General features: G+C 48.0%; 1 protein-coding gene across 4 annotated transcripts in view; it reads right to left on the reverse strand.

The window, feature by feature from the left end:
• The window catches only part of RNF216 (ring finger protein 216), a 143827-nt gene that overhangs the window by 26257 nt on the left and 94206 nt on the right, over positions 1–23364 (reverse strand). The gene's annotated exons all lie outside the window — the stretch shown is intronic.

Consider the following 23364-nt stretch of genomic DNA (forward strand, 5'->3'; position numbering starts at 1 on the left):
TTTAAAAAATTACTACTTTTTACTCTAGGAGGCTTTATAGTTTACAAAATACTCATCTGTGTCAGAAACGATCTCACACCTATAACAAGAATTTAAAGAAACATTAATCCAATTACATTTCCATCAAGTGGAAATTACAGCCTTAACACGTACAATAGGAGAAGATGGTACTGTCCCCAGCTTTAACTGAGGACCCCATCCAGTTTGGGGGCGGGGCGTGGGCGGTGGTGGTGAAGGCTTGAGGAAATGGAGCCTGACTTCTGACAGATGAGTCAAGGGTAGCAAAGAACACCATTCTAGACAGAGAATAGAAAGAGAATACTCTGGCAGGTGAGGCTGGGCAAGTCTGGTTCCTGTGGTTGGACCGCAGAGAGGAAAAACAGGCTGGGAGAAGCCTGCAGGGACCGGTCTGCGTAAACGCGACCATCAGTTTGACCTCTGTCCTAAGAGTACCAGGAAGGCATCAAAAGGTATCAAGCATGGAAGCAACGTGGTCAGGTTTGTGGTTTAAAAGATCTCTGTGTGTGGAAAACACACTGGAGAGAGGAAAGAGTGGACATGCCGAAAGACCCAACACAGAGCCCGAGAAGGCCCAGAACAAGGAGGTAGGTGAGGATGGGAAGGAATGTTGACTGACGGGAGAGAAATTCAGGAAGGTGTCAAGGATGAGGTCTTAGTTTCCGGTTTGTACAACCCAAGACAGAGATGGAGCTTGGCAACAATGGAAAAGGTCTGGCTTGGCCTTTTGTGGGACCCCACTGGCAATACCAGGCGGTGAGCTGGGTGTAAATGTTCAGCATTTGGGAGTGGCTGGGCTAGAGGTCGCCAGGAGACACACTAGATTTTATCTTTAAAAATTTTTTAAATGTTTATTTATTTTTGAGACAGAGACAGAGTGTGAGCAGGGGAAGGGCAGAGAGAGAGGGAGACACAGAATCGGAAGCAGGCTGCGGGCTCTGAGCTGTCAGCACAGAGCCCGACGCGGGGCTTGAACCCACAAACAGCGAGATCATGACCCGAGCCAAAGTCAGACGCTTAACCGAATGAACCACTCAGGTGCCCTTAGATTATATCTTGATGTCAATTCTAGAAACATCTCCCACTGCTGTACTCCCCACTTACTACTGAATTTTCTCCAACACATACTGCTCAAATGACTCAACAAGGCAGAGAACAGTATGTACAGTACAGACACGGTACATAACAAAGGTGGTGGGGGGAGAATATAGCGACACATCAAGTCAACCTGAAGAGTTACCTAAGAAATTGGTAGCACCGATTGTCCCAAGTGGCTGGAAGGCAGGGGTGAAGACTTCTTACTGCAGGCTCTTTTCACCTTTTTTTTTTTTCAACGTTTTTTTTTTTTTTAATTTATTTTTGGGACAGAGAGAAACAGAGCATGAACGGGGGAGGGGCAGAGAGAGAGGGAGACACAGAATCGGAAACAGGCTCCAGGCTCTGAGCCATCAGCCCAGAGCCCGACGCGGGGCTCGAACTCACGGACCGCGAGATCGTGACCTGGCTGAAGTCGGACACTTAACCGACTGCGCCACCCAGGCGCCCCTCTTTTCACCTTTTGAATCTTATACCATATAAATGTACTGTCTAATAAAAAAATGAGTAGCATTTAAAAAGAGACAGAGAGTGAAATGAAGTGGGCTGCTTGGGGAGCTGAGAACGTGGACGGCCCCTTTGGCAGATGTTGTAAACGGGCTCCAATCAGTGGAAGGGGGTGGGTGGAGGTAGAGAGGAGCTGATCAGAAATTCAGTATTACACGCCACTGCTTCTAAGGGGTGCAGTGTTCTCTGTTCCCCTACCTACATTCCCCGCCAGTGAACAAAGGCTAAATCGGTAATGACTTAATTACTAACCACCAAAATGCAAAGCAGCCCCAAACCCATTTTTAAAAGACCTTGTGCCTGACTATTCTGGGAAACTGAAGGATAAACAACAGCTGGAGAATAGATGAGCTGGTATCTGGATCCTAACCTTCAAAACAATACTAACCTAGCCACCCACCAGGAACAACAGCTTGACAACAATGTGCGGCCTTTAGACAGCGCTTTTCAGCATTCTCGGTGATGCAGTTATTAATTCATGGGACCTTCTTTGTAAGGAAGAACCCATTTTCTAGGTGAGACACTGTCCGTGAGAGCAAGATGGCCTGGCCAAATGGAGTCCGTCGTGAACGGTCATACACATAATAGGACACCACCACCACTCACCACCACTGTGCCGGAGAATCACAGCGGTTCTCCGGCAGCTCCAGAGGCGGATTTCCTGCCACGGTGCTTCTCACTGAAGGGCCCAGGGTTCCCAGAGGATAAAACTGAAATGTCTTTGGAAGAGACTAGTGAGGCATTGAAACCCACAATTAAAATAAGGCGAGAGAAAAGCAGTTTGGGTAGATTTAACATTTGGAGCTCTGTTGTTTCTTTAAAATGTATCTTCTCTTCTAAACACAACATGTATTTCACCGAATAGTAATTCTCTCCTCTCAAGCGCGGCTCGGCTTCATTCTCAGACTCGACAAATGCTTAAACAATATCAGGCAGGAGAAATATTCTCTATCGCTTCTAACACAAGGATAATTATGTTCTTCAAAGTGAGGTTAATGAGAACGTCCCAAGGACCATTGTGGAAAGCAGAGTATTCTGCCATGTTAACTTCAAAACTCGAAGGACAAGCGTATCCTGGCTATCAAATCTAACCGGAGACCATGCTCTCCATCACCTGCGTGCATTTTCATATCAGGAGGAAAAGGTGACTTCATCATCATCCCAATATAACAAAGAAGGCGGCTCCTTCCTTCTGAACGAGGAGGGCACCCACACACCGATGCAGTCAGTAAGGACTGCTATTCCATCTGTGTTCTTCACGGTCTCGGAGAGATTTCTGGTTAAGTTTTCTGTTGCCCTTTCGTCCTCAAGACACATCAACCTGTTCTGACTACTCACTGAGGCCTTAACTCTGCTATACAAAGAAAACACTCCAGAGCCTCCCTTCAACCACTTTCTGCTGCTTCAGTAATGTTTTATGGGCAAGGCAGAAGATTAAGCTTGGTTTCAGATGACCCTGTCAGGGAGCTGAGAGTTCGTCAACACAAACAGCTTCCTCAAAGAGCAGCCAACACTGTCCCTGGTCGTCACCTCGTCTACGCACAGCAAGGCTTCCTGATGCTGGCAAAGAACCCGAGAGAAGATAAGACCAAGAGTCCAAGTCACTAGACCCTGCCTTTGTCACTCGCTGCCCTTCAGGCCTCTTCGGAAGTTGCCCGGCTCTCCGTGTACCTTGCATCTCCACTTGTGGGCCTTCCAGCCTGGTCCAGAAAGTGGGATACAGCAGAAACTGCTCACTTATTTTTAAATGGTTGTCCAGTGGAACTTCTAGATCTACCCTCCAGAGTGGAGAAGTTGCTGACCCAGATACGGAGCATTAGGCTGTGGCCAATTCAAACAGAATCCTTGCATCTCAAGCTGCTTTGCTACCTCAGGCACTCCCAAAAATGCTGGGTCTGGAAATTCCCAAACCACACCCCCCTTTTCTTTTTTAAATGTTTGTTTATTTTTGAGAGAGAGAGAGAGAGAGAGAGAGAGACAGTGTGAGTGGGGGAGGAGCAGGGAGAGAGGGAGACACAGAATCCAAAGCAGGGTCCAGGATCCGAGCTGTCAGCACAGAGCCCGACGCGGGGCTTGAACCCACAAACTGTGAGATCATGACCTGAGTTGAAGTCGGACGCTCAACCAACTGACCCACCCAGGCGCCCCACTCCCAAACCCCTTAAAGCAGAAGACGAGGCCCGGATACCTGACTATTCACAAATGCTTAGCAAACAACTCCAGCAGCCAAAGGGCCACTGCGTTCAGGCCACAATGTCTCTCAGCCGTCAAGGTTACCAGTTTTCCCCACCTCTAGGTCCAAATGACACACGGACCAAGTCCAGGCAAGAGCCCGATTTTAAGACAGGAAAACAGACAATGAGACTGATGTTGGAACCCTTGAGAATCAATAATGGCTGGCAAACTCAAAGCTCAGCAGAATTGGGGCCTTTCCTTCCTTTAACTGAGGAAATCCGAGAACTTCTATTTTTCCCAGGGTAAGGATGCACACAGTCTCTCAAGGAAGTCAGATATGTAGCAAGCCAAGCGGAGCAGAGTGGAGTTAAGCATAATAGGGCACTCGTGCACACACGAGATGGCAAAGGGGGGGAGGAACTAGGTCAGACAAGGGTTCTTTGAGGAGTGGGCATCTTCACAGGACTGAATAAAACAAGTATCACGAGTTAGGAGAATGCCCAGGCAACCAATACAGTACTCCTCCTATTGGGATTGACACCTGTCTGTGAAGCGCCCTTCGCAGCTACAGCAGCCATCAACGCCAAGTATCTAAAGTGCAGAACCAGATCCCCAAACGTTTCAACTATGAAACACACTTCATGTTAGTATTTTAATGCACACAAAAGGATTCACATCATTCTATAAAATTATTTGAGTAGGCTTTTATCCCACCGTCTTAAATTTTCTGTATTTAAGCATGCTTTGCAATGTATGTCACAACAGTAGCACTCACACACACTTTGTAAACACACACACACCAGGGGGGTTTCTGCTCTACACCATCCTTCTGAGGCAGTGAGCAATCACAGTGTTGTGCATCTCCTGCTCTATACGCTGGAAGGTCACGGAAGGGATCGGGACAGGGCAGCAGCAATCTGTCCGGGGGCTTGTGTTTCAGAAAGCTTTCATGAATGGCAGAAGCTAGACCAGAGGCGGGAGGATGGCTGAGCAACAACTGGAAGAGTCCACGGGAAAGATGAGGGCGAGAGAAACCTGCAGTGGATTCTGGGGTTCTGTGACAACCTGTGACAACCCTGGGCCGGTGGAAGCATGAACCCGGTTGGACCAGGTGATGCGGGAGCAGCAGATGTGAGTGAGGGTGGGAGGCAGAGGTGAGAACGTAAGTTTAATTAGAAAAAAAAATTGTATTTAAGTGTTTATTTTATTTGAACATTTATTGATCTCTGCGAGACAGAGAAGGAGTGGGAGAGGGACAGGGAGAGGGGGAGATACAGAATCCGAAGCAGGCTCCAGGCTCTGAACTGGCAGCACAGAGTCTGATGCGGGGCTGGAACTTACAGACCACAAGATAGTGACCGGAGCTGAGGTCAGACGCTTAACCGACTGCGCCACCCAGGCGCCCCAATGTAAGTTTAATTTTAAACTAGCTTATTTATTCACTCTTTTTAAAAGTAATTTTTAAGAGACTTTATTGAGCTGAGATCAAGAGGACGCATAACTGACTGAGCTACCCAGGCACCCCTTCACTCAATACTGGCTGAACTGTTCTCACTTATCATATGCTGAGATGCTGGGGACAGCAATAGGCAAGTCAGACTCTACCTTTTCTTTCATTCTTTTTTTTTTTAAAGTAATCTCTACACTCATTGTGGGGCTTGACCTCAGGACCCTGAGATCAAGACTCACAGGCTCCAGTTGGGCACCCCATTACCTTCTTGAAGCATACGTTCTAGTGAAGGAGAGAAATCTGGGGCAAACAGGGATCTGGGGCAGCTACGACAGCAATGGGAACATTTCAGAAGAAGAGCACTGGGTGCTGTGAGCGTGAAATAGCACTTACATTAGCCTGGAGATCAGGAAAGCCTTTTTGAGGATGTGACACTGAAGCACAGCCCTGAAGGGTGTGCAGATTTAGCCAGGTATGGGGGAAGGGTGTTCCAGGCAGAGGGAAGGGGGTATGTGAAGGCCTGACGCAGGAGAGGACCTGTCTCACTGGAGGAGCACAGTGGAAGCTGGTACGGCTGGAGCTCAAAGGGCAGGACCGAGTGGCCAGTGAATCCTGCTTACTGCTGCAGGCATGGAGTCGAGAAGGAAGAGTCTGGAAAGCTGGGGCATGGGTGGGAAATGCAATGATTTGACTTACATTTTCTTAAGTTGATTTATTTATCTTGAGAAACAGAGAGGGGGAGAGAGAATCCCAAGCAGACTCCACAATGACAGCGCAGAGCCAGACACGGGGTTTGAACTCATGGACCTCGAGATCATGACCTGAGCCTAAATCGAGAGTTGGAAGCTCAACTGACTGAGCCACCCAGGGGTCCCTTGACTTACCTTTTCAAAAGCTCATGCGCTGCACAGGCAGGGAATGGCTCCTGGGGGTGGGACGAGGCTGTAGGACCTTGCAGCAGCCTCCTCACTAAAATTAGGGCCAAGTACATAACTTCTAGGGGGACAAGCCCTAGAGTGTGGATTTGATTCTTGGCCAGACTTCCTTCACAGCCCTCTACAAATAAGGCTATGACCTACTTCCTGAAACAGGCTGCCAACAATGAGCCGACCTGGCAGGGGTGAGGCTGGCCTGTGACTGGGGAAATGGCACCAGGCTTATCTTTCCTTGTTAGGAATAAGAGAATCGCTTTTCCAACATCTCTTCAAGAAGAGACTTTAAGAAGTGGATTTTCAGCTTTGTGTCTTTAGACAAGCTTCCCATTGAAATGTCTGTATGGAAGGGGGGGGAAAAAAGGGAACGTCTTTTTTTTTTTTTTTTAAAGACTTCATGTTTTGCAAGTATTCTCAGGGCGCCTGGGTGGCTCAACTGGTTGAGTGTCTGCCTCTTGATTTCGACTCAGGTCACGATCTCATGGTTTGTGAGTTTGAGCGCCATGTCAGGGTCCGCAATGACAGCATGGAGCCTCCTCGGGATTCTCTCTCTCCCTCTCTCTCCTCCCCTATCTTTTTCTCTCAAAAAAAAAAAAAAAAAAAGTATACTTTACACCCAACGTGGGGCTCCAACCCAAAACCCGGACATCAAGAGTCACGTGCTCTACTGACTGAGCCAGCCACGGGAAGGGGGCATCTTTAACATGCGTCCTGAGCTCACACACCCCTCCTGCTGCCCCGCGTCACCGCCTCAAACTCCAAACCAGTACAGGGTGCTTCAGACCCATGTCACTCAGTCTTCACGGCAATAAGGGAAGTATGGACCGTCAGGTCGCCATTCTTTTCCATAGAGTAGGCAAGAAAAGGAGGGCTGAGGGAGGCAAATTCACTTGTTTAAGGTTTTGGAGCCACGGACTCAGTCTGCTTGATTCCAAGTCCACTTGCTCTTTCCACGCCGTTCTCACTGCCTGCCAGCACGGGGCCTGCCAGCAAGAACAGGTCATTGTTTAGTGGAAAACCCGAGGGCACAAGGGTATGAGACAAGCCCTGAGGTTACAATGGGCATCTTGTGTGAGAGCAGATGAAAGGGCGGCCGGGCCCCGAGGGGCAGGCGGTGCGACAGGGCGGATAACCAGCTGCAGCTGCTTCCCCGTGCCTCCCGGAGGCTGGGAATGACCCAGCAGGGGCAGGATGCGCTAGGACTGAACCCGAGGACACCATTTCTTAACGATAATGACAGGAACCTGCTAGTCACAGCGAACTCAGACGGGACACATGCGAGGAAGTAGCTTTTCCTGCGATCTCTGGCCAGCTGCACGGCTGCGGGGACACAGAAGGAAGCGGGCTGTTAGGCTGCCGTTAGACATGCAGACAGGTCTCGTGTGAGCATTCCACAGCAGAACCACGCATCGCTACTTGGTCCTTCTGTCACCCAGTCCCTGGGCCTTTATTTAAAAGAAAAAAATTTTTAATGTTGATTTATTTTTGAGAGAGAGAGACCGAGCATGAGGAGGGGCGGAGAAGGAGACAGAATCTGAAGCAGGCTCCAAGCTCTGAGCTGTCAGCACAGAGCCCGATGTGGGGCTCGAACCCATGAGCTGTAAGATCATGACCCGAGCCGAAGTGGGACGCTTAACCGATTCGGCCACCCAGGCGCCCCTCCCCTAATGCCCTGGGCCTTTATTTGTAAGTACTTGCCCCTCACTTCCCTGAAGGCGGCCATGAGGATGATGTACGAAGACTTGCTATTGACAGCGCCTGAGACCATCATACCGCCGTGTCTGCTCTGGGGGAAGTTTTGTTCCCAGTGACACTGGTGAGGGAGACAAGTTCTGTACTGAAAGGAACGATGACACTCCCCCTTCCGTCCCCTGCCCCCTTCAGTAAACACCTCCTGAGACAGCGAGGCTGCCACCTCGACCAGGCTCTATTCTCAGCAAAGGCATCAGTGGACAAATGAGGTCGCTGCTCCTTATGGTCTCTGCTCCGACCGACAAGTAGATAAACATCCACTCTGCAGGAAGACCGTGAAGAACACACAGGGCACGAGCGGGGGCGGGGAGGCTGCCATTTTACACTGGGGTGAAGGACGCCGGCCTGGTGCTCAGGTGGCGATCCAGTCTGAACCCGAAGGGGATCTAGCAGAGTGGAAGCAAGGGAGTGGAATGACCTGGGATAGCAGGAAAGGAGCTCAGAGAAGCAGCCCCCGGGGGCTTCGTGGCTGATCCTGAGCCAGCACCCAGGGCCAGCACAGTTGGCCTCCTGTCAGGACACACACCTGACACCCTTGACCTTGCAATGCACTGCCTGCGTGTCCTTTTTCTTCTGGCAACGCCTACCCATCAGTTCTCATCTCAAACGCTAGGGGCTCTGGGCGACCCAAATGACCTGGGCGAGAGTTGGCACTCTTTCCCTGGACTCTTCGAGCACTTGGCTCCCACTCTATCACAGCTCTTTTAAGTGTCTCGTAATTATCTGATTACATCACATCTCCAAGGAGCCAAGCACTCCTTGCAGGCAAAGACTATGCTCTGCTGATCACTACGGACGGACTTGGAACGGAGGATTCAATTAATCTGTTCAAAAAACAGCACCCTTTGAACGCCTACTTCGTGCCACACGGGGATGTACTGGTGAGTAAGCCAGCAGATTTCTGGATCACAAGGTGCTTACAGCCGACCGCGCTGTCTCAGGTGTCTCTGGATTTCCAGGGCCATGCGCTAAGTCTGAGCCACGCGAGGGAGTGAGTGCACGAAAAACCTCAGACGAAGGCTGTCAATACAAAGCACGTTCCTCTTTATGCAGAGTTACAAACACACCTCCCACCCTTACTCCTGGGACTTCTGCATTTTGTATGTGAAAAAGGCATTTGAAATCTCTTAGTAAACGGATTCCCTTCCCCCAAAGAACATTATCTCCTCCTTATCAGGTCTTCATATTTATAATCATGCAAAATACAATGATGAGTTTATGAGAAAATCAAGTTATATACAATATACTTTCAGAGGGTGCCTGGCTTGCTCCGCTGGTAGAGTACACAACTCTTGAACTCCGGGTCATGAGTTCAAGGCCCATGCTGGGTACAGAGCTCACTTAACAAGAATCAATGTTATATATATATAAAAAAACCTTTCAGGTTGTGTCACTGCAGCTTGTGCCTTAAGGATACAGGTTATGTCTTGCTTACAGAGGCTCCTTTCCTTGCTCCCCCAATTCCCTTTACCAATCCAATGCACAAAACTGTCACGATCAGTTATTCCCAAGGAGCTAATGGCCAAATGCCTGTGGATGGTGCCTGAGAAAGTCCCGAATCTCTGAATTCCAAGGTCCTTCGTTGGCTTTAACCTACAGCCTCAACACGTAGAAACAGATAGCTCTTCATTTCGGACAAGAGGTGCTTCACTAACAGTAGTGCCTACTAACTCGTTGCGCCTTTGAGAACCTCTCTGGTTGAAAGTCAGGACCGAAAAATCAGTCCGCCGCGCTCTCTCCCTCTCCCACCCAGGGCTCTCGTCGGTTACCACCTGAGGTCAGACCGCAGGTTCCTCTGGCCCCCAGCCACCAGAACAAGACGATCTAGTCTGCCTGGGTCCATTTTTCTTAAAGGGCAAAAGAAATGTGAGCATTAATTCTTTTAATGATGTCCTGTAATTACCTGATTACATCACATCCACACATGGAGCCAAGCTCACCTTGCAGCCATTTCTCTTCCCCTCAAAGTAACAATCCCTGAGGCAGAAGAACGTTCTTTTCTTTTCTTTCTTTATTTTTTAAAGTTTATTTATTTTGAGAGAGGGAGAGAGAGGGAGAATGAGGGAGAGAGAAAGGAGAGAGAGACAGATGAACAGAGGAAGGGCAGAGAGAATCCCAAGCGGGCTGGCTCCATGCTGACGCGGGGCTCATTCTCACACACTGTGAGATCATGACCTGAACTGAAATCAAGAGTCAGACGCTTCAACAACTTGAGCCACACAGGCGCTCAGAACCTTTTGATTTCTAGACGCAGAAATTCAAATCTGGGCATGGCCAGGTGACAGCTCTAGGCAACATTACTGAGGAAGAGACTTCTTCGGGAAAGATTTCACACTGTTCTTACTTTTTGATGGTTATACATACAGACACTAAATTAATTTTCAAAAAAATGTGTGCCCTGGATGCATACTCTCCCATTTCTAGATATAGAAGCAGACCTTGAAAAAAGAAATCACTAGGGGTACCTGGCTGGCTCAGTCGGTGGAGTGTGCAACTCTTGATCTTGGGGTGTAGGTGTTGAGAAAACTTAAAAAATAAAATCTTAAAAAAGGGGGAAAAAAAGGGAAAAAAATCTCTAAACCTCTAAACCTCACTCCTGTAGATTGGAAAGAAGCCAAGCATTCCTCTCCTTTAGGTTCATTTAGGATTAGGTGACAAATTGGAATGGGGGACTTCAAATTTGGTTTCTGTACTAATGCTGCCCCCTAGGGATAGAAGTTAAAAAGGCACCAAGACTCGCAGAGATGCATGCTGCCGGGGACAGGGGAATGCTTGAGAAATTCACACGGGGAAAACCATCTACATTATGACCACAGTGCCTGCATTTTATTCTACTACGGACACCAGAGTTCTAAGATAAAGTGATATGTAAATGGTGCCTAGAATAAATGTAAGTTTAATTTTACCAGAATAACCATAAACAAAAATACCAATTCCCTTATAGAGTTATTCAAATACTGAGGACTGCTTCTCTCGAATGTCCATTTAACAGAATCACTGGGATGGTATCAGCAACACCCAGGGCAATGTCAGGAGGTGGGCGTTCACGTAGAAATTTGGAGACAAATAGGTGAGCTCCTACTAGGTACTATGACTACTGCTCTGGGCGCTGGGGAACAAAATGAAAAAATATGACCCTCCACCTTCATGGGAGCTACTGGAGACAATGTCACATAAAATACATATAGGACATGATTTTAGGTGCTAAGGAGAAAATTACAGGAAGGAAGAATAGTCTGGGGGTGCTGAGGTGCAGAGATCGTTCCCAATTATAAAGCAGGTGGTTGGGGAAGGCCTCTCTGAGAAGGCGTATTTAAACAAAGATGTAAGAAGGTGAGAAAGTGAGCCTTGTGATGTCTGGAGAAAGCGTTCCAGGTCACTGGAACAGCAAGGAGTGTGGAGGGAACAACAGAAAGAGTGGGGTGTCTGGGGCCTGGGAGGTAATGACACAGACTGTGGCTTATACCCAGAGTAAAGAGAGGTTGAGTTGAGGATTCTCTCTACAAGGACCTGAGCAGGTTAAGTCCCAAAGAACCCTATCTGCCAGCACCCCTTTCATGGAGAGCTCTGCTGCTCTGAGCCACCTCTCTCCCAGGGCCCTGCCTTAGAGAGGGCTGATGGGCAGCAGGGCAGGGGCTGTGACTAAGCCCAGTCCAAAGGGGCTTGCTCATAGCACAGTGCAACAATACAAGTTTGTGCAACCAAAGTTACTTATAGCTATGATTTTCATACTATAAATTGCAACCCACTGTTGGGTTATGAAACCATTTTAGTAGATTATGACCAGTGTTTATTTGTTCACTTTTTTTTTTATTTTTTATTAAAAAAATTTTTTTTTATGTTTATTTATTTTTAAGACAGAGAGAGACAGAGCATGAACAGGGGAGGGTCAGAGAGAGAGGCAGACACAGAATCCAAAATGGGCACCAGGCTCTGAGCTGTCAGCACAGAGCCTGATGCGGGGCTCGAACTCACGGACCGCGAGATCGTGACCTGGGCTGAAGTCAGACGCTCAACCGACTGAGCCACCCAGGCGCCCCTTATTTGTTCACTTTTTTAAAGTTTATTTTATTTCTGAGAGACAGCACGTGTGTGAGTAGGGGAGAGACGGGGGGAGGATGGACAGAGGATCTGAAGCGGGTTCTGTGCTGACAGCAGAGAGCCTGATTCAGGGCTGGAACTCACAGACCATGAAATCATGACCTGAGCCGAAATTGGATGCTTAACCTCCTGAAGCACCCAGGTGCCCTTTTTTTCTTTTTTAGAAATGTTTTGAATCTTTATTTATTTTTGAGAGAGAGAGAGAGACAGTGTTAGCACAGAGCCCAATGTGAGGCTTGAACTCACCAAGTGCGAGATCTGAGCCACCCAGGTGTCCCTTTTTCTTTAAAAAAAAAAAAAAAAAAGTTTATTTATTTTGAGAGGGAGTGGGGGGGGAGGAGAGAGAGAGAAAGAGAGAAGGAGGGAGGGAATGAGCGGGGGAGGGCAGAGAGAGGGAGAGAGAGAATCCCAAGCAGACTCCACGCGGTCGGCACAGAGCCCGACTGGCGGCTTGATCTCATGAATGGTAAGATCATGACCTGAGCTGAAATCAAGAGTTGGACGCTTCACCAACTGAGCCACCCAGGCACCCCTTGTTTATTTTTCAAACTAGAACAGAAAAGAAGATACTAGAGTTCATACCAAATGTCAGGTACAGGTTTCGTAAAATCACTGTTCTGGTTACATACATGTAAGTTATTTACATACATATTGGTTTTACGGTCAAATATATTCTTACTATAGATCACAGTCAAAACAGATGGAAAGCCATTAACTTATGATTATTACAACTTCTCTAAAAACAGTTTAAGGGTTGAGAGAGGCTCTTTCTCATAATAGAAATTCCTAGGAAACACTGTCAGGAACTTAAAAATGGCCCCATCTCCGCTCTACCTCGCAGATAACGCTTTTATAGAGAGGAACATTGCAGAACAGCAGCCTTCATCAGGGCTCCGAGCAAAGTAATGTATTAGGAAGTGATGGATCTAATAGCAGCTTATTTCAAACTGTCAAAGATAAACACTGCTAGGACACGGGGGGAAACAAGCCCGATACATCTCCTCTTTGCTCAATGCAGGTGTTACTTCTGGGCTTTCTGGTGCTTCTGGGGATCACGGCCCGGCTGGAGCTGCCAGCAAAGCCGGCTCTTCCCTGCTTGGACTCCACAGTCACCAAGCCCCGGAAGAGAGGCGCCCGATTTCAGGAAAAGCCAAAGACCCATTTCCTACAATATGCTTTGGACCGCATCTATGTTTTCATGTCATTAGCTAACTGGGCAGGGGTGCTGGTGGAGGCAAGCAATAAAAATAAAGGCCCTCAGAGCCCAGCACTCAGAGACGTCAGCTTTGCCCTCAGCATTAACATGAGAAATGCCACATATTCTCTGGGGAAGACAGACAAGCGGCAGAAGAGCTCAAGGAGCAACACGGCGGATCACACAGGACGGGCGACCAAAAAGAGCATTCCAGTCTCATGAGCAGCTCCAACTAATCTGAGGAGCGGGAAGATGTGCCTGCGTTACCAGAGGTTAGAAAAAGGGGAAATCAGGAATGTGCCCGCCCGACCCACACTCTGAGGGAGAGGGGACTGCGCTGGCCAGCTCAAGTATCTCTGGCCCTGTCACAGCTACCATCCTGCAGCAGTGACAACGGGCCATGGGATAGCTGGACCCCTCCCCTGCCTCGGGCTCCCTCTCACGATGTTCATGTGGGGACAGGAAGGCCAACTTAGGTATCTACGTGACAGTCCCATCTGTGACTGAACTAGCATCCTGGTTTCTCTCGACCTCGCCGTGGCGATCTGCTCTGGACCAGCAGCGCCAAACCAACCCTCGGCCCTGGAGCTCGTCTTGTGTGCGCACGAGAGCGACCAGGGCTGCTAAGAGAAGATGCAGGTTCTGACACTGGGGTCCCAGGGGGTCCAGGAAGCTGCACGCAGACCAACTTCTTGGGTCACTGTCAGAGCTTGCTTACGGACCGTGTTTTGAGAAGTCTTGACCCGACTGCAGCACTGCCTCCCCGCGAGGCCCTGCCCTGGTGGCTTTCCTTGGGGACACTGGGACCACTGCTCCCTTGGTGACTTGGTTTCCCCACAAGGGAAAAGCAAATAAATGCTGATTAATGTCCCTTATCCAAGAACCTGCTCAGATTCCCTTTATGGGTTTCCTGAACATATACTTTTGCCACTTTTTTTCTTCCCTGCCAAAATCAGAAAGAAAAAAAAAAAAAGGTCTTTTGTACAGACCGTGCTTTTATTTTAGCCTAGGTCTGAGGACATGCTGTGTCCTCAGTAGAGGAGGACACAGTTAGGAGGACACAAGTAGAGAAACCAAGCCCTGCCCCTCAGGCCTGAGAAGCAGAGATGGATGAAGGCCATCCTCGGCATGCCTGGTCTGGCAACAGGCTGGGAGATTTACTCAACCAGGCTTAAAATATAGTAAAATTGATTTCAAAATATAATGGAACAAGAAACGAGATCTACAGCATACAGTGTTTGTGTAAATGAAAACCATACATGCCCACACTCTTCTATTTTCTCAAGATATACACACATCCAAGGACATACACACAGTTCTTAAAGTGGATGTTTAAGGGATGGGGGCTGGAATGGGGACGGGAGACGAAGAAGAAAAAATAGAGAGAGGGTCTTGCACAGCTGATTCTGATCGTGTACACTAAGGCAGTGTGGCTGACTCTCAGGTTCGTGGACTTGGGGGTTCCAGGCCTCACCCCAAGATCAAACACATTGCCCCACGTGCCCTGGGCTCAGACTGCTATCACTGCCCTCACCCTCTTTAGGTTTAGAAACAGGTGCAGAGGGGTGGTTGGGTGGCTCAGGGTTAAGCGTCTGACTCTTGACTTCGGCTCAGGTCATGATCTCATGCTTTGTGAGTTTGAGCCCTACATCAGGCTCCACACTGTAAAGGCACAGAGCCTGCTTAGGATTCTCTCTCTGGCCCTCCCTATTCCCCATGTGTTCACGTGCTCTCAAAAATAAATAAATAAACAAACTTAAAAAAAAACCCAGAAACCCAGGTATAGTATAACTGGATTAATCAAAAGGCAAAGCACTACCAACAGGGCATAAGCACATGAGGGCAGGTGTACTCTGGGGTGTCTTTCACTAATGCTTCTAGTTTGGTTAAGTTTGTGGGTTTACTGCAGTGACCTAGTCTAAAAATGACTCTGCTTTAGAATGTAAAAAACTGTGGATTGCTAAAAATGAGAATTGTAAGAATTAGCATATACTCAGAAAGATGGGTCCCAACAAATGAGAGGACCTCATGGGATCTCTGACCTTGGAGGACACATGGTTCTGTATTTCTTGGACAGCGTTCCAGATACTAGGACTTGGCCTTTTTTTTTTTTTTTTTTTTTTTTTTTTTACCATTTGAGATGAAATTCTTACAGTGGAGGGAACAGAATTCAATTTTTTCCTTATTACTCACAGTTACGGTCCTGAGATACACATCCATGACTCTAAGCTGTAACCAGGAAAGCCACTGGAGCCTACCAAGATGTGTGGACAGTCTGTCCCTGTCCTGAATGTCCCCAGGCTGCTGGGCCCTTGGAGTCCTCCTGTTTGTTTTGGCTGGTTTCTCCCCTGCTTTCAGGTGGCCTCTTTTTTGTTGCTGTTTCTGTGCTTACATGACACACTTCCTCTCTGTCCCCATCTATCTGTTCAAGAGGTGAAAACCAGACAGCTAAGCATTTTAGAACTGGGTTTCAAGTAAGAATGGACTGATCTAAAGGCAAATCTCTAGGGTTCACCTTGGAGGATGGAACATGAAAGACTGTAACGTTAACTATTTTGGATGCTTCAAAGGCTTTTCAGATTAGCTCCCGCTACCAGTTCAGTGTGGAAGATGAAAAAAAGGCAGCTGTGGAAAATTCTTCACAAAAATGATGACTGTAAAATCTGCTCTGGCTTGACCTTGATGGACCTTTCCCAACCTCATTATCTTCACCTACTGGTCCAACACTGTGGGGGAATGGTACTCTCTGTCTTGGCAGACACGTCTGTCGGGGGGAGTCGTGGGGGTACTAGGTCAATACCCTCACCTCCTGCTCAGTTTCTCTGAGGGTGGAACCTCCAGCCTAGGCAGACCACCATTCAGACCAAGGCCAGTCTTTAGTGATGAGGGTGGAGAAAGTGCCTAGGCCTTCTCATTTTGCCAGATGACAAGCTTCTCCCTGGCGGGGATGTAGTCCATCAGTTCTCATTAACAGGCTTTCTCACAAAATCCAACCCACGGATTAGCGCAGAGGGAGGCCCAGGTATGTTCCAGGTCTTTTCAGATCTGATGCCCAGGTGTCATTATGTTCACCCTAATTTTTTAGGGTCCATGAACTTTAACGAAACCCTCTGTCAAGAAAATCAGTAAACACAGCACAGAGCTGCAGTATCTGGCACTGTGATAGCAAATGTGCATTTACCAATGGGATTCATCAAATGGAGCCTGCATTTCCCTGTTTTCCCTCATTTGATAAAATAGAAGAGTGAAGTGGGGATACCTTACCCACCTACAAGAAAACTATAACAGCCCACAAAGTGACCCTAGATTGTTATGAATTGCGGTATAACATAACTCTAACTTAAACAATCTCAAGAGCTCACCTTTTTAAAATGAAAACATGCTTGTTTTTTCCCCAGGGCTCAAGGAGAATGGAGTTACTCCTGAAGAAAGCACGACAGATTTAGATATCATGTGGGGGATTTTTATTTATTTAATTTTTAAATTTGTTGTTTATTTCCTAAGTAGGCTCCACATCCAGCACAGAGCCCAACACGGGGCTTGAACTCACGACCCTGGAATCAAGACCTGAGCTGAGATCAAGACCTGAGCTGAGATCAAGAGTTGGACACTTAACCAACTGAGCCACCCATGCACCTCACGTGTGGCGGCTTTTTGAGAACTGCTTGGGAGGAAGGGGGGTTGAGCCCAGATGTGGGCAGCTTCAGCATGTACAAAGCACTTAAAGACATGCTTTCGATGAGATCACCCGAAGCGAATGGGGACAGATGCACAGGGTCACAGGTCAGAGCCCCTCGGTGCTCCAGGAGCGGTGTGCAAGGTGGACAAAGGGAGGACCAGGGAGCTTCTCAGTGGAGGGGTTCTTGAAGGTACTGGATTGGGGTTCTACACGGGAAAGACGACAAATGGAAGAGGGTGTGTGGGAGGTGCACGTGCACCAGGGACTGGCAATCTCTGTCTGCTCTGGCTCGTCAGTAGCACCACCTCCGTCTCTCTTCGCCCGAGGACTGAGGCACATTCTACCTACATTGCTCTCTGGTGATGCCTTGTGAAATTCGAGACGGAATCTGCATCATTTTGTAGTCCTACAGTGATAGAACCCGAAGCCGTTGCAAGTGCTGAGCTTCCTGGAACCGAGAGAGATACAAATAACTGCTTAACTCTGAGCCCCAATCAGTCCAGAATGCTCAGATAACTCCTGGCTCAAATTCTGTTAATTATTGACGGCTGAGAATTGCCACACTCACGTAACATTAAGACCACAAGTTAGTAGCTTCCCAGAACCACAAACTTTAGCTCTAACTTGGAAAAAAAGGAACTCCTCAGTGGACATTCAGGGTGGAATGTATCAATGATCTTTCCAGTATAGTTGGGCTTGTGGCAAGTATTCACGCCTGGGAGTGGATGTAGAGGAAGAATACAGCCTCCACAGAGGTGTTCAAAGTGGGTTACATTAGGACCATTTAGAAAAAAAGTTTACTTTTGGCGGGGGGGGGGGGGCGGGCGGAGAATGAGAGAGGATGTGAGCGGGGGAGGGGCAGAGAGCAAAGGAGACAGAAAATCCCAAGCAGGTGCTGTGCTGATGTGGGCCCTGAAGCCATGAGCCATGAGATCATGACCTGAGCCAAAACCAAGAGTCGGACGCCTGACTGAGCCACCCAGGTGCCCCAACATAACGACCATTTTCGATACTGACATTAGACAATGACTTCTGGAAAACTTGGAAACAGAATAGGTTCTTAAAGGAGCAGTGGGGGTCAACAGTGGGAAACAACCAAAGAGAACAGCACAGTGGGACAGGGAGGGAAAGAGCGCTGCATCCTGTCTCTGCCGTGGCCGATTTCTCCCTGGCACTTCCAGAACGTGCCCTGCATGTCTGCATTTCTCTCTCTTCTTGCTGACCTCTCAATCCTGCTCTTTCTGTAATAATGTCCATTTCCCCTTTCAGAACTGGACTTCATGAGGTACAGGCTACACACGGGCCTTTCCCTTGAATATGGCCCCCCCCCACTCACTCTTTGTTGGACAGTGCAATCTCTCTAGTTGCCTCTGGTTCCTGTGCCCACAGAAAGACACAGAGGCATGCTCTGTTGAAAGGATTTTGTGGCTCACCACTCTGGGCAGAGAGAATGGAGGAAAAACTGACATATAGCAAGTTAAGTAAATGACTTTTGGAGAGTGGTTTGAGGTACACTTCTGAGCTGCTAATTGGAAAGTCCCATTGGACTTCCTTCCATTTTTATTTTTAAAGCTCATCTGCCTTCCTCACCTGCTTGTCCCAACTCCTGAAAGGAATAAAGACAACACAATATAGCAGAAGGAGCCCAAGCTTTAGACACTAGACAGTTTGTTGCTATTTACGCTGTGGGCAGGCTCCCTGGTCTCGCACCAAGACTTACTCTTCCGATCTTCCTGGACGAATGTTAAGATAAAATGAGAAAATATGTGGCCTCCAGTATGATGATGCCTGGCTCTCAGAGGCTGTCCCGAATGCTGACTTTACTAGAGGGTTCCCCTTTCCCGAGGTACCTCTGACTACTCTGCCACTTCTGTTTCCAATCCTCTAACATTTAGAACATCACCAACAAGCCTGATGTTCCCCAGGGCTTTTGTCTACGTGAGCAGGTAGGGCAATCTAGGTATGTGTCTTTTTTTTTTTCTTGACTCCCATGATTTTCAGGGCAGATTCTATGACGACACCATCCACGTACGGTATTTACTAAGTCCCCACCGGGGACGAAGCAAAGCATGGGTGCCATCAGCAGTGCCTGATGTCATCAAACCACACGCCCTCTTCATGCTTCAAATATGGTAACAGCCTCGCATAAAAGGGCCTGATCCTTCCACTGTGAACCCTGGCAATACTCTGCTCGGACTACATTTGACCAAAGAGCTCTTTGCTTTTGAGTTCAGGGTTTCCTCACTGCCCAGGGAGTGGAAGGCAATTTATAAATCATTCATCTGAGCTCAGCCACGCAGTCAGCTCCTGGAAAAGGGATGGGGATCAAGGGGACCATGCACCTGTGAAGGTTTTTAGGATGATTTTCCTCCAAAGAACTCACAGTTCTCCCTAATTATTTATATCACGAGGAGACTGAATTCTCACTGTTGTCCCAGAAAGAACAAACAAAGGTAAAGTAAACTGCACAGTGTAATCACTTTTGACCCTTTCTGGCCACCTCAAAATTCGCTAATTCTGTTTTGGATTCAACGGAGGAAGTATAATGATGGGCCGCTTAATTCTTGTCGAGCAAGGTAAGAAAACCAAGAGTGACGTGGCTGGCCGATGTGTTGCAGACGACAGTCCTTTTCCTCTGGTGTTGGAAGGACGGTCCCGTCCTCGACCTTAGCTGGAAGCAGAGGCGACACCACACTTCGCGAGTGCCGTTCACGTGGCAGGCTTGCGTGGAGAAAGCCGCTGCCCACGCTGGGAGTTTTTCACGCTCATTAAAAAAACAAAACGAAACCACCGCCCCCCTCGCCCCCTGCAGAAAGTGCACACACAGGCACAGCAGCAGGGACACGGTCTCAACGGAGAAACACTTCACGATAAACGGCAAGGGCAGGCCGCTTTTCTCCCAATCCCTTGTTCCTTTTATTCTCCCAGTTCCGAAGCTTTGGCAACTCCAGTTATGGTATGAGTGTCTTTCACACATTTTTGTCATGCAAAATAGCACAACACTGTTTGGTTAGCACATCACCTATCTGAGGTCTCCAGACACTACTGTTCTTACGCTCCTACTCACGTGCCCACGTGGCTCTTTCTCCACGTGAAAATGAATCCTCTCCTTCAAATATGGGCTGTTTGTTTCATCAGTGATTTCTAGTTCTGGGGGACACGATACCATAAAGAACACTGGAGGACGCTTAATGCAGGCAGGTGGCTATAGATGGTCCCCTTAGAGGACAGTCACCCAGTCTCTTGCTCCTCAAAGGATGAGCAGGACTCCACCCGGGAGCTTGTGAGGAACGACAACAGCAGGCTCCACTCGAGACCTACCAACGAGAAGTGCCTGCGGACATAATGGGGGCGATTCTGACGTGTAGTCCACTTTAGGAAGCGCCGACCTTTTTTTACACAGGTCTCGGTTTTGCTGGTCCTTTTGATACCTCTATTTAGGAAAAAAAAAAATCAGACAACTGGGTTCTTTACAAGAAGAATTTGCTACTGGCAATTACAGGGAAGTTGACAACATTCACTGTCCATTCTTTTCTTCAACGTCCTGAAATCTTCACTCCATCTTGCTTCAAGTGGCAGGTGATCAACAGATTCAACAGTAAGACACCAAAAAGGTATTAGAGAGTGAGGGGACAGGAAGGGCTGGCAGTGAAATCTATGACTGCTCACGTTTGTAAACCAAGGCCTAAACGTAGTATCGAAGTTGGCAAGTGGTGTTGATAATGAGAGGGTGGGGGCGCCTGGGTGGCTCAGTCGGTTGAGCGTCTGACTTCAGCTCAGGTCATGATCTCACGGTCTGTGAGTTCGAGCCCCGCGTCAGGCTCTGTGCTGACAGCTCAGAGCCCGGAGCCTGCTTCAGATTCTGTGTCTCCCTCTCTCTCTGACCCTCCCCCGTTCATGCTCTGTCTCTCTCTGTCTCAAAAATAAATAAACATTAAAAAAAAAAAAAAAAAAAAAAGAAAATGAGAGGGTGGACAACACATTCCGGAAAGCACTCCTGTAAACGATGCCAACACAGCTTCAGGGCTGTACATAAACTGTTAGGACTGAGCACACACCCGCCGGGGCACAGGGATGCCTTGCTGACGCAAGAAGGTCCCGGTTACGCAGGGGGTCGGGGGGGGCAGGCTTGCCTGATGCCGTGTCATGCCGGGGTAGCTGCCGAGGGGAGATATTCAGGCCCGAGGGAGAGTGCTGAGCTGACTGTCTGATGAAGACAAACCATCCTTTATTGTCTTACTTGCTGCTGCTTTTTTTTTTTTCAAAGTTTATTTATTTTGAGAGAGACAGTACAAGTGGGGAGGGGCAAAGAGAGAGAGAATCCGAAGCAGGCTCTGTGCTGCCAACACAGAGCCTGACGTGGGGCTCGCACTCATGGAACCCGGAGATCGTGACCTGAGCCGAAACCAAGAGTTGGACACTTGACCAACTGAACCACCCTGGTTTGCTTATTCTTGGATGTAAATTTCTGGTGCTGTCAGCGACAGTGGCTATAAAACAAACCTTAGGATGCTACTACCTCAAACACTGTCATGAGAGCTTGATCAGGGAGAAATGAATCAGTAGTGTGTCCCCACCACTCTGTGCCCAGAGAATGCTTAGTCCCCACTGTTACTTTTTCATTAGCTTCTTCACATTTAAAACCCAAAGGTGACTTCCGGAGGTGGAAGTACAGCTCAGGTGTTGCTGAGTGCGTCTCCTAACACTGCTGCAAATATGACTCCCCCTCCCATGTTTTCCAAGCTGTCTTCAGCCTTCATCTGTAACCCCGGATCTCAGTGCCTGTTACGTGGTCTAGCTAGTGGGGAAAGTGCAGTGGTGACCACATGGGCGGCTCATCTAAGGCGTCCTAGAGGGCAAGAGTCCAGTCCAGGAAGGTAGAGCTGAAGGTCTCCCTGGTGGGAGCTGCACCAGTCGCACCCCTAGCCACGTGCCCTCCCCTAGAAGGCTTGCAGTGATTTCTGTCAATAAATCACTACCTGGCCCTGCGGAGAGCTGCCAAAGGGTAGTCTGTTGTGGCACTGCTAGTATCTGTTTTCATTCTTAGCGCCTTCCTGACAACAACTGTTCAAAATAACAGATGGACAATAGGATAAAATTTCACTAGATGCCATTTGCCTTTTGCCAGGTTCCCCGAGCTCTGCTCTATTCAGGCTTAGAATGAACCGCTCTACTTGCCCAGATGAAGGCAGGACAATTTGGAAACACAGATTGAACATATGCTAATACTCTGATTGATTGGTCTTTGGGTTCAATTGTAAGCCCAATCATAACCAGTCCTGCTTTACACTGCTTTCCGAACTGAATACCAGAACCAGTAAAACAAACAAACAAACAAACAAACAAACCCATGTCATTTATTTATGGCTGTTATGGACTGAACTGTACCCCCCCCCTCCAGTTCAGATGCTTAAGTCCTAGCCCCCAGTACCTCAGAAGGTGGTAGGACTTTTAATCAAAATGGAGATAGGGCTTTTAAAGAGGTGATGAGGTTAAAAAAAGATACTTAGGGTGGACCCTAATATCCATTCTGACCGGTGTCCTTCTAGGAAGAGGAGATTTGGACACATAGACACCAGAGATGTACGTTCACAATGCAAAGGCCATGGAAGGACCCAGGGAGAAGGTGGCCATCTCAAGTCAAGGAGAGAGGTCTCAGAAGAAACCAAACTTGCTAACACCTTGATCTTGGACTTACAGACTCCAGAAAAAGAAAAATTAACTGTGAAATGCTACAAAATAAGTTTCTCTTGTTTAAGCCACCCAGTCTGTGGCATTTGGCTATGCCGGCCCCAGCAAACTAGTAAAGTAGCCTTCAATGTTCATCAAACACTAGATGGTGGTGCATCCAGAGTGGTCGTGATCTCCTCGTGCACATACTGCTGCCTTCTGATCTTCATACATGCTGGAGACTCTAAGTCCGGATTCTTGGGGACACAGATGGGAGACAGGCTGTAGACACTATGACTAAGTCCCAGAACACCAGGAGTGTCACCGATTTACTTCCAATCCAGATGAATACATGGCTTCCTGGAAGTCGCTGCCTCTAAATACATGTTTACTTTGAGGGAACAATAATCTTTTAGTTCTATCAATTACTTACTTAAATTTTTAAAAAGTAATCTCTACACCCAACATGGGGCTCAAACTCATGATCCCAAGATCAAGAGTTGGATGTTCCATCAACTGAGCCAGTCAGGTGCCCCTGTATCAGTTACTTTTGTCTTCACTAATGATATCAAATAGTCTCACCCTAAGAAACGATCAAGTTGGAGGGTTATGTTTGCTAAACTTAAAAGGAGAAAAGCAACCAGCCATGGAATAATCACTCCCCACCCCCAACAAGCAATGGAATGAGCGCTTGCAAATGTGAACAGATACTTTATGCTACTGACCAACTTCAATAGGCAAATATATTCATAGGCATGAATATATTTCCTGGGAATAAAGAGAGATTTCC

Source organism: Lynx rufus, unplaced genomic scaffold, assembly GCF_022079265.1.
Source record: "Lynx rufus isolate CCGP_SWC_20201006 ecotype Redwood Valley unplaced genomic scaffold, mLynRuf1.p SCAF_27, whole genome shotgun sequence".
In the NCBI taxonomy this organism is placed as follows: Eukaryota; Metazoa; Chordata; class Mammalia; order Carnivora; family Felidae; genus Lynx; species Lynx rufus.